This window comes from Physeter macrocephalus, chromosome 18 (assembly GCF_002837175.3).
Source record: "Physeter macrocephalus isolate SW-GA chromosome 18, ASM283717v5, whole genome shotgun sequence".
Lineage (NCBI taxonomy): Eukaryota > Metazoa > Chordata > Mammalia > Artiodactyla > Physeteridae > Physeter > Physeter macrocephalus.
In genome coordinates, this window is record NC_041231.1 from 95,464,180 (window position 1) to 95,475,544 (window position 11,365).

The 11,365-nt window shown below is 37.9% G+C and overlaps 1 non-coding gene across 1 annotated transcript; it reads right to left on the reverse strand.

Annotated features, from left to right (window-relative positions):
• Positions 1-8,546: 8,546 nt before the first annotated feature.
• LOC112064372 (U6 spliceosomal RNA) lies at positions 8,547-8,653 on the reverse strand. The gene has a single exon (XR_002891486.1). It is a non-coding gene; the product is annotated as a U6 spliceosomal RNA (small nuclear RNA).
• Between the last annotated feature and the right edge of the window lie 2,712 nt (positions 8,654-11,365).

Sequence of the window (11,365 nt, forward strand, 5' to 3'; positions counted from 1 at the left end):
CCCACATAAAAAGATTGCATTTGGAGAAGTTGCCTGTGATAGTAAAACAACTCTAAAAAGTTGCAATATATTAAAAAAGAGTAGACAGAACTTTCAAAATTTGATCTATTTTTCTTGGTCAAGAGAAATCAAAGGGTCTAAACAAGTAGTTTAAGAATACATTGAAAGAGGAGAAACTCTTCAGGAATGGTGGAATAAGGACCTCTGAAAATTTGTTCTCACATAAAAGCAATGAGAGCATCAGCCCCCAAAATTGTCAAAATCAGTGCTTTCAGAATTCTGGATATTCATCAAACACTTGCAAAAATTTGAGTCACATTTATTGAAGAAAAACAGGTGACTCTTGATAAGAACAGTGAGGTTTGTGGCGTTTTATCTTCCCCAATTTCCATTTTCTTCTCTCTAGTTTCATAGGAGTCTTGAAAACCAATACCCTTGCGATCACAGTGGGTGTGAAAAACAGGAACCTAGCAGCCACTGGAGGGAGTAAAGTGGTGCTGGAGCATCCCCCCAAATGCGCCATTCCCAGAGAACTGTCGTTATTTGACCTGTCCGACAGCTTCCTGAAAATCTCCACTCACAGAGCTTGTCTTTATTTGACCTGATGAAGAACTCAGTGCAAATGGCCTTTTTCCTGGGGCACTTGTGAAAAAACTTTCAGTGGTAGTTGTTTAACATTGTAGCTGCCTGAGGTCATGATAACCAGTGATGAATAAGAAACTTAAAAGATAAAGCCGGGGAATGAGATGTCCATAGGGAGCTTTGAAAAACTCTGCCATATTCTTGAGAATCTAGGAGGCCTCATGCATTTGCAAGACTGTGCACATTCACGGGAAAGACCTGAGAAGACCGTAATCTCTCACCTTTGGCTGACCTTGAGGTTCTGTGCAAGCAGGAAGTAAAGGCTAAACAGTTTTAAACTGCCAGAGCATTGAATGTGTATCCCAACATGGACACAAAGCTTCCTGAGAAACGCTGGGAGACTTATTTGTTCGAGGCATTTGGGAAATTGATGTCCAATTGTTAGATGATAACTAAGCTAACCAGGCAGAGACTTTAGTGGTTAGATCCAACAAAGAATACACACTTTAAAGAATTACTTCAACAAGTTACTACGCAAAGAAGCAAAAACAACAATAATAAACAGCTATAAGCACCAAGGAGAGGGGGAATTTGAATTCCAGAGTTGCCACATTATAATATTTTAAAAGCCCAGTTTTAACAAATTTCTTACAAAAAATAAGAGTCATACAAAGAAACAGAAAAGCCCATGCACAGGGCAGTCAAAAGAAACTCTCCCTGAGAAAGCCCACAAGTTGGACTTACTAGACAACGACTTCAAATCGGGAATTATAAATACTTTCAAAGAACTAAAAGAAGCCATATCTAAATAAATAATGAAAGAAAGTATGAGAATCATGCCCGACCAAATAGAGATTACCAATAAAAAGATAGAAATTATACAAAAAAGCATCAATTAGAAATTCTGGAGTTGAAAAGTACAACTGAAGTGAAAAATTTGCTAAGGGGCTCAACAGCAGATCTGAGCTGGCAGAAGAAAGGATAACCCTGAACTTGGGGATAGAACTGAGATTATCCAGTTTGGGAAACTGAGCAGGAATAGTGAAAGAAGAAAAATGAACAGAGACTCAGAGACCTATGGACAACACAGGTATACAAATATATTTATAATGGAAGTCAAAGAAGGAAGAGAGAAAGAAAAAAATACAAAGATATTTCAGGAAATTATGGCTGAAGCTTCCCAAATTTGATGAAAAACAGTAATCTACACATCACGGCAGCTCAATAAACTCCAAGTAGGAAAACTCAATTAGGCATACACCTACAAACATTTCATGTCAAACTGTCAAAAGCAAAAGCCGAATGAATACATTACAAATACAATACAAAATCATTTGTGTTTCTATACACTTGCAATGAACAATCCAAAAATAAAATTAAAAAACAATTCCATTTATAACAGTATCAAGATAAAATACTTGTGAGTAAATTTAACAAAACAAAAGCAAGAGTTGAACATTGAAAACTGCAAAGCATCACTGAAGGAAATTAAAGGAGACCTACACAAATGGGAAGACATCCTATGTTCATGAATTGGAAGACTTAACATTAAGATGGCAGCTTTCCAAACTGATCTAAAGATTCAGTGCAATCTCTTTCAAAATTGCAGCTGCTTTTTTTTTTTTACAGAAATTGGCAAGCTGATCCTAAAATTCATCTGGAATTATAAAAGACCCAGAATAGCCAAAACAATCTTGTAAAAGAAAATAAAGTAGGAGGGCTCATACTTCCTGATTTCAAAAATTATGACAAAGCTGTAGTAATCAAGACAGTGAGGTACTGGCATAAAGCTACACATATAGATCAGCAGAATAAAAAATTCATTGTCCAGAAGTAAGCCCATACATTTATAGTCAACTGATTTTTGACAAGTGTGCCAAGAAAATTAAATGGGAAAGAATGATCTTTTCAACAAATGTACTGAGACAGTTGAATATCCACATACAAACAAAGTTGGATTTTTATCCTACACCATAGGCGAAGATTAACTCAAAATGGATCAGTATTAAGTACAGAGGTAAAAATATGAAACTCTTAGAAGAAAATGTAAATCTTTATAACCTTGTATTAGTCTGTAGTAGATCAATCTCGGTCCACAAACTGTGGCGTGCAAGAAGTGTAACTTTAATTAAAGTATAGCATAGATGTTAAGGTCTCAGATGGTGCTGCCAGACTGCCTGGGTTCAAGTCCTAGCTCTGTGTCTTGCTGAGATTAAAACATTTGTTAATAATTCTTAAATATTACCCTGCTAAAAGGAAAATCCAAAATACAAATGCCAAGAATATTTTGATCGTTGGTAGCATTATTGGGAAAAGTGAATAGCTTATTAGGTGATTACATTGATTATTTGTTATCATATATAACTTCTAGTATGTTTGTAAAAATAGTCTCTTTACTTTCTGGTCATATTTTTCTATAGAATCACAGATTTTAGAGATAGAATGGATCTTACAAATCTTTGTATAAAGGTGAGACATCTAATACTGTCATCCCTTGACTCTCCCAAGGTCACAGAAGTAGTTAGTGACAACAGTTAATTGAAAAAGACAACTAGAGGTCCTCTATGTGGGTAATCTGGGTCGTGTTCTCATCCTCTAAAGACCTTCGTCAACAATAGACTACACTTGACCTCAAGCTCTAGCTCTCCACTTAGTATGATTTCCCCAACATATTTTTCAACTTTGGGTTTTGGGACTTTCCATTTTCCTTTTTGCCCAATACTACAAAGCCTAATGCTTAAAGCTGATTTACTGTGTCTCTGCTCTGTTGAATTGTGATTGGTATACTTAGGTTGTTTCAGCTGAGTGTTTTTGTTTTTGACAATACGCTTTTCCTAAAAGTATTTATAATGATGACATAAAACCCTTCAGGTGATAGTCCAGGGTATCTTCAGTTAGCTCAAAACACCATTAAATTTTCAAATTAATTTTCATTAAAAAATAGACCATATGTAATGTTTCTGTGATGACGATGTCAGGCATTGTTCTAACTTAGCTTTGCCACATTTAGCAAATAAAAATATAGCATATCCAGGTAAATTTGAATTTCAGATAAACAACAAGTAAACCAGCTGTTGCCCAGGACATACCTATCTATATTAAAACAAATTATTCACTGTCTGAAATTAAAATAGTACTAGATAGTTTTTATTTTACCTGGTAATACTAACTTAGGTGCGTAAGGTACATCATGAATAGAAGATTCATGCTCTCATAGAACTTATATTTTTAGAGGGGAGAGATGGACAATCCAATGAACATAATTAATAAGTAAACTATATAGTATGTTAGAAGATAAATGCTTTAGAATAAAAGAAGAGAGCAGGATCTCTTAACCTAGGTGTGAGGGCAGGTTCTCATTTTCAGTAGGGTTTTTGGTGAGATAAGCCTCATTGAGAGGCAAGATTTGAACAAGGACTTGGAGCATTTTTCCAGAATTTAGGGCAAGAGTATTACAGGCTGAGGGACAGTGTTTAAAATACTGAGGAACAGCAAGGAACCAGTTGGCTAGAGTAAAGTGAGTGGTAGGAGAGAAAATGGGGGCCCAGACCACAGGGTCTGGGAAGCCATTTTAACGACTTTGGAGCCATCGCAGGATTTTGTGCAGAGGTGTGATATGACCTGACTTATCTTTTTAAAGATCACTCTAGATGATAGAGTGATAAGGCTAAAAGCAGGGAGACTATTAAGAGGTGATCATAATCATCAAGGTGAGAGGTGAAGGGGCACAGACTATGGTGGTGGCAGTAGAAGTGGGGGGAAATGGTGAGATTCCAGAGATAGACTGAAGGTTGAACCAATGATATTTCCTAAAGATTGAATATGAGATGTGACAGAAAGAAGAACCTACGGGTGATAGCAAAGATTTTACCCTAAGCACATGCCATGAAAAGCCCTAACCTTCAGACTGGGTATATTTTTAAGCAGCTATGCATTGAAAGCTCTAAGGACTAATTGTGATTACCTCGAAGTGTCATTTAAATAATATATTAACATACATCTATGGACACAAATTAGAGCATGACCTACTGCTTCTTTGGGGAAGCTGAAGGCAACTGGACTGTCGTATACTATAAATAGATTTTTGTGGAGATATTTTATTTTATTCCACCTGTCAGGATAAACAGCGGGTCAGACAGCTTTCCAGCTTACCAAATGTTACCAAGCCCTGAATGCTTCAGCCTCAACGTAATTATATCCTTTTTATTTATTGATAAACACCATATGCCTGTCATGTCAGAGATCAGAGAATGTCAAGGAGTCATTCATTAGACTTTGCTACAAAGCCTCCCTCATTATTCTCCACTTCGTTCATTCTTGCTAAGCCTTCACTTCTGAGGACCTCTGTCCCTAGGGGATTCACAACAGGGTATTCAACTCAAAGCACGTTTTGATAGTTGAGCCATTGGTTTTATCACTAATCTGCAACTCCCTTCTTTCAGTTATTTGCCCTGATGTAGAGGAGCCATGATTCACATGATTCAAAGAAAGAGAGAGAGAAGATAATAAAAATTATTTATAATTAGTTTAGAAATATATAAATTGCCCTTGAAACACTTCACTCTTCCTAATTCTGGTTGACACAGACTAAATTTAAAGTTGATTTGCATCCTCTGAGCCTATGTGAGCTAGAGAGGAGGGAGTTTTGTTTAGTATGACAGATGGCGGGGTGATACTGTTTTGGGATTAAAAAGAAAATATATTGTAGCATTTACATTTAAAAAGTGCTCTGCTTTTGTTATAAACACATGGGAATGCATGAGATGATAATGGTGGTGATGATCATAAGAAAAATGGCAAGAACAATAATAGCTAATAACTTATTTAACTTTTAATATGTGCCACATACTGCTCTAGGCACTCCACTTATGTTAATCCTCTTAATCCTCATATGAGGTCTGTATTATTATTCCTCATATTTTACAAATGAGGGAACTGATGTTCAAAGAACATAGGTAACTTGCTCAAGGTCACATAGTCAATAAGTGGCAGAGCTGGGATTCGAATCCAGATGGTCTGATTTCACACTTTTAACTTCTATATGATGTCAAATCATATGAAAATATCAACAATAAAATATAATACATTATTTAGCTTGATAGAAAGGGAAATGCCTAGGTGTCATAACAGAGAATAAACTCAAAGTTGGAGTCATGACAAGAAATGAAGCAGTAAAGCCCCAGGGACGACCAGACCCAAATACAGACACTAAGAACTAGGTAGGATTTTACTGTCTGCATGGGGAACAGGACACATAAACTTGAACCTATGCAGGGAGGGGAGCTTGGAATGAAGCTCTTTATTACATCTGGGAATATTTGAGTCTTGCCTTGTATGTTGGGCAGAAAAACTTTGCCCAACAACCCAGAAAGCTAAAAAGAATTTTGTTGTCTTCTTAGAGCAAGGATGGGCAAAGATATTTGTAAATTTGTGAGCAAACCTAAATAACGGGAAAAACAAAATTCCAAACCTGTGTTCCATGTGGGTATAAAGTCCACATTTTTATTATCCACAGTGTAAAGAAACATGAAGCTTAGAAATAGACATAAAAATTAGTCCACATTCAGTAGTATGTCCAGGGCTTTGACAGAAGGAAATGCAAAAGGATTCGTCGGGACAGTTCCACCTCTCAGGAATAAGGGGTGCCCTTGGGGGTGGGAGGGAAACAATGTGAATTACCAGTAAAAAAATTATGGGCGACACAAAGAAATGAGCCCCTGTGAGGATGAGTCGATAGAAAAAACAGGTAGTATGCCAGGTATCAGACATAAGAGACAACTGGGAAAATGCTATAAGTATATTTTAAATTGTTAAAGAGACAAAAGAAAGAACAAAGAATGCATTGCAAGATAGGATACTGTGAGTTAAAGAGAACTTCAGGAAATGAAAAAATTAAAATAAAAACTCAATCAATAAGTAAACAAGAGATTTGATACAGATGAATGGCGAAGTAATGTGCCCGTGGTAGAGCTGAGGAATTCATCCAAAGAGAACAAGATATGGGAGGAGGGGGGAATTATTATAAAGAGATAGAAAAAAAAAAAGAGATAGAAAATGAGAGATTAAGAAACATAGAAGACTGAATCAGAAGGCGTAACATATGCCTAATAGGAGATCCACACTGAAGAAACAATATTTGAAGAGAGGCAATATTTAAAGAGATAATAGATGGCTGTTTCTCAAATCAAAGAAAAACATGCAGATGCAAACCAAATTATGAACAGAATAAATAAAAATAAATCCACACCTAAATACATTGGAGTAAAACTACAGCACACCAAAGAAAAACAGAAAAATTTGAAAAGAGACAAATAGAAAAGATATGTAATAGAGTGCCATATTGGGACTCTTTCTGTCTCAATTTCTGCAGAGGCCACTTAAGATCAACAAAAAAATAATAAGGAGCAAATACTCCCTGATTACAAAGAGAGGTACTAAACTCCCTATGCAGGATGTGGAAAGGGAGTAGTGAGTAAAAACGAGGTACTAAACTCCCTATGCAGGATGTGGAAAGGGAGTAGTGAGTAAAAACGAAGTGACTTTCCCCCTTCATCTTGATGTAGACCATTTAGAAACACTTCCTTTGTAGCCTGGAATGTTGATTTTGTTTTTTTGCAAATCTCAATGTGTGTTTGCAATGAATATGTATTGTCTTTTTTTTACATTAATTTTATTGGAGTATAGTTGCTTTACAATGTTGTGTTAGTTTCTACCGTACAGAAAAGTAAATCAGCTATACATATACATATATCCCCTCTTTTCTGGATTTCCTTCCTATTTATTTATTTATTTATTCATTTAACATCTTTATTGGAGTATAATTGCTTTACAATGTTGTTGGTTTCGGCTGTATAAAAAAGTGAATCAGCTGTATGTATACATATATCCCCATATCCCCTCCCTCTTGCATCTCCCTCCACCCTCCCTATCCAACCCCTCTAGGTAGTCACAAAGCACAGAGCTGATCTTCCTGTGCTATGCGGCTGCTTCCCACTAGCTATCTATTTTACATTTGGTAGTGTATATATATCAATGCTACTTTCTCACTTCGTCCCAGCTTACCCTTCCCCCTCCCCGTGTCCTCAAGTCCATTCTCTACGTCTGTGTCTTTATTCCTGTCCTGCCTCTAGGTTCATGAGAATTATTTTTTTTTAGATTCCATATATATGTGTTAGCATACGGTATTTGTTTTTCTCTTTCTGACTTACTTCACTCTGTATGACAGACTCTAGGTCCATCCACCTCACTACAAATAACTCAATTTCGTTTCTTTTTATGGCTGAGTAATATTCCATTGTATATATGTGCCACATCTTCTTTATCCAAATGATGTTGAGCATTCTTTCATGTGTTTGTTGGCGATCTGTATATCTTCTTTGGAGAAATGTCTATTTAGTTCTTCTGCCCATTTTTGGATTGGGTTGTTTGTTTTTTTGTTATTGAGCTGTATGAGTTGCTTATAAATTTTGGATATTAATCCTTTGTCAGTTGCTTCATTGGCAGCTATTTTCTCCCATTCTGAGGGTTGTCTTTTGGTCTTGTTTATGGTTTCCTTTGCTGTGCAAAAGCTTTTAAGTTTCATTAGGTCCCATTTGTTTATTTTTGTTTTTATTTCCATTTCTCTAGGAGGTGGGTCAAAAAGGATCTTGCTGTGATTTATGTCATAGAGTGTTTCTTCTGAGTTTTATAGTGTCTGGCCTTACATTTAGGTCTTTAATCCGCTTTGAGTTTAAAAATATGGAACACTTTGGGCTTCCCTGGTGGCGCAGTGGTTGGGAGTCTGCCTGCCGATGCAGGGGACGCGGGTTCATGCCCCGGTCTGGGAAGATCCCACATGCCGCAGAGCGGCGGGGCCCGTGAGCCATGGCCGCTGAGCCTGCGTGTCCGGAGCCTGTGCTCTGCAATGGGAGAGGCCACAATAGTGAGAGGCCCATGTACCGCAAAAAAAAAAAAAAAAAAAAAAAAAAAAAATGGAACACGTCATGAATTTGTCTGTCATCCTTGTGCAGGGGCCATGCTAATCTTCTCTGTATCGTTCCAATTTTAGTATATGAGCTGCCGAAGCGAGCACTCCCTTCCCATTTAGGTCACCACAGAGCACTGAGTAGAGTTCCCTGAGCTATACAGTAGGTTCTCATTAGTTATCTATTTTATACATAGTATCAGTAGTGTTATGTGTCAACCCCAATCTCCCAACTCATCCCCCCCTTCCCCCCTTGCTGTCCATAGTCCATACGTTTGTTCTCTACGTCTGTGTCTCTATTTCTGCTTTGCCAATAAGATCATCTATACCATTTTTCTAGATTCCACATTTTGTTTTTCCTTTCTGACTTACTTCACTCTGTATGACAGTCTCTAGGTCCATCCATGTCTCTACAAATGACCCAATTTCATTCCTTTTTATGGCGGAGTAATATTCCATTTTATATATATATACCACATCTTCTTTATCCATTCCTCTGTTGATAGATATTTAGATGGCTTCCATGGCCTAGCTATTGTAAATAGTGCTGCAGTGAAAAGCAGTGCGTGTTACATGATGTGCCCTGAGCAGTGACAACACATTCCTTCCGAGTCTATGCTTGGCTGCCCCAAGCATAAACTTCCTTTGAGATTTGGGTTCTCCCTCTTTTCTACAAAATAAATACATGCTTGTTTTTTTTAAATAAAAAATTGTTTTAACTTACTTATCTTAAAGTAATATTTAAGATTTAAAAGAAGTAGCACAGTTATGCTACAGCTTTGAGTATTTCCTGGCATGTGAAGTTGTATCCCCAAGATTTGGTCATTCTGTTTAAGAATCTGAGGTTATAGTGTTGGCTTGGGGGTCAGGAGGACTAGATTTTACTCTTGTCTTTGCTCCCAGTTCATGCTAGTGTCGGAGAAGTTATTTGAACTGCCTAGACCTCAGTTTTCATGCCTGTAAGGGATTGGACTAGACCATCTCTACAATTCTTTCTGGTTCTGAGCCTCGATGGATCTCTTCCAGGTCCTTAGCTTACTCAGTTCAACTTTGGCATTTGCCTATGAGCAGACATTCTCTTGAGCTCGTCTACCATCACTCAGGCATGTCAGGGGCTCCTTTTCATATCCATCCTAGAGGAGGAGAGCCAATTTTCCTTTACAAGCTGATCACACAGATTGGTAGAGTCCAATTTATATACAGCCAGGCATGGTTTCTCCTTGTAAGACAGCACTGATGCAGCAAACAAAGACAGGATAGGAAGGTATGTGCCCTAAACAATCAAACTAGAGACAATGCTAATAGAATTTTTTTCTTTAGTATTCCAAAGTAACATACTTTTCATGGGGAGATTGATGGACTTTGGCCTACTAACAGATGCAGGGGTTTGGTTTGGGTTTTTGTTTTTCTTCTGACTCCATCAGCTTTGAAACTGAGAATGGAAATGAGACACCTGCATTAATAAAACAACAAGGTGGTGTTTGGACACTTAAACTAAACAAAAGAAATTGAACCTGGGAGTGAATTACTTATTTATGACCTCTCCTGTCAAGTTAACTATCCTCTTGTGAGGCCTGGGATACTCTCTTTATTGGTCCTTAAGGCAAGTGGGAAGGGTTCTGTGATGGTCTGTGGTTTAGGTCAATAGTGAGCTGGTTATGGGGGGTCATTTGGTCCAAAGCTTCCTTATAAGGAAACTTATACCCTCCCCTCTTTTCTTGAAGACATTCTGAAGGGACTTGAAATAAGCAGGATATATGGCTCAGGAATTTCACTGTATATCCAGGAGGCAATGAGAAGATTAAACCAGAGTGGAACAAGGCCAGAAGTCTTAATCAACTCTGCAAAGGAGAAACTCCTGAGGAGCTGGTGACAGCCTGATTTCTTGCATCTGTTATAACCGACCTGGGAGAAGCATAAGTGAACACAGGGCATTGGGCAAAGCTTCTCTGCCAAGGCTCTTGAGGTGCTGAATCACCTAAATGGTCTCATCTATCTCTGGTTTCTACTGCTGTCCCCCAAAAAAACTACAGCAGTTTTCATGTAACCTTGTTTAATGTCATTTAAATAAAGATCACCTTGACTCTGATGTCATCTCATAGAACAGACATATTTCATAATCTCTAATGAATCCTTAATAGGATTTTTACATGCATGCATATATGCATATGAAACGTAAGTCTTGTTATTGTCCCAAGTTTACTTAAACATAGCTCATTGCGGTTGCACATGGGTACATCCCATGTGGAAAGCGTTTGTATGTACATGCATGCATTTTGTCTTGGTATAAAATCAATTCTGCCATAGAGCATTTTCTCCTTTTCTTGTCAGTAGGAAGAAAAGGTCAGGTTTTAAGAGGGATAGAAGATAATCCCACAGAGGAAAGACTAATCTTCCCAGCTGCACTTTACCAAGAAGTCAGGCATTCCCACTCCGATCTACAAAGGTATGATAGGGTGCTGACAACAGAGAATATTGGATCCCAAGATGAAGGAGAGATCGAAGGATCTGAGAATTAGAGGGTATCAGGTCAGACACAAGACCTGACAGGTTAGGTGGCTACTGCCTTCTTAGGCAGGAGGGCCAGTAAGACCAGAAAGATGTGAACCCTAAGATCATTGCTTATTGATAAGGCCCAAGATAAAATTACTGATAGGAGAAGAGGTGGGGCCCTTCACCTCACTTCAGCAGCCCCCTGATACGGCTGCTATACCAAAGCTTTTCACTTCCATGAACCTCTTCTTATCCTGGTTCCTTCTAGTTATGCTAGTTGGCCAGCCCCACGCCTGGCTGCACCTTCCTCCTTAGCTGTCCTAGCCT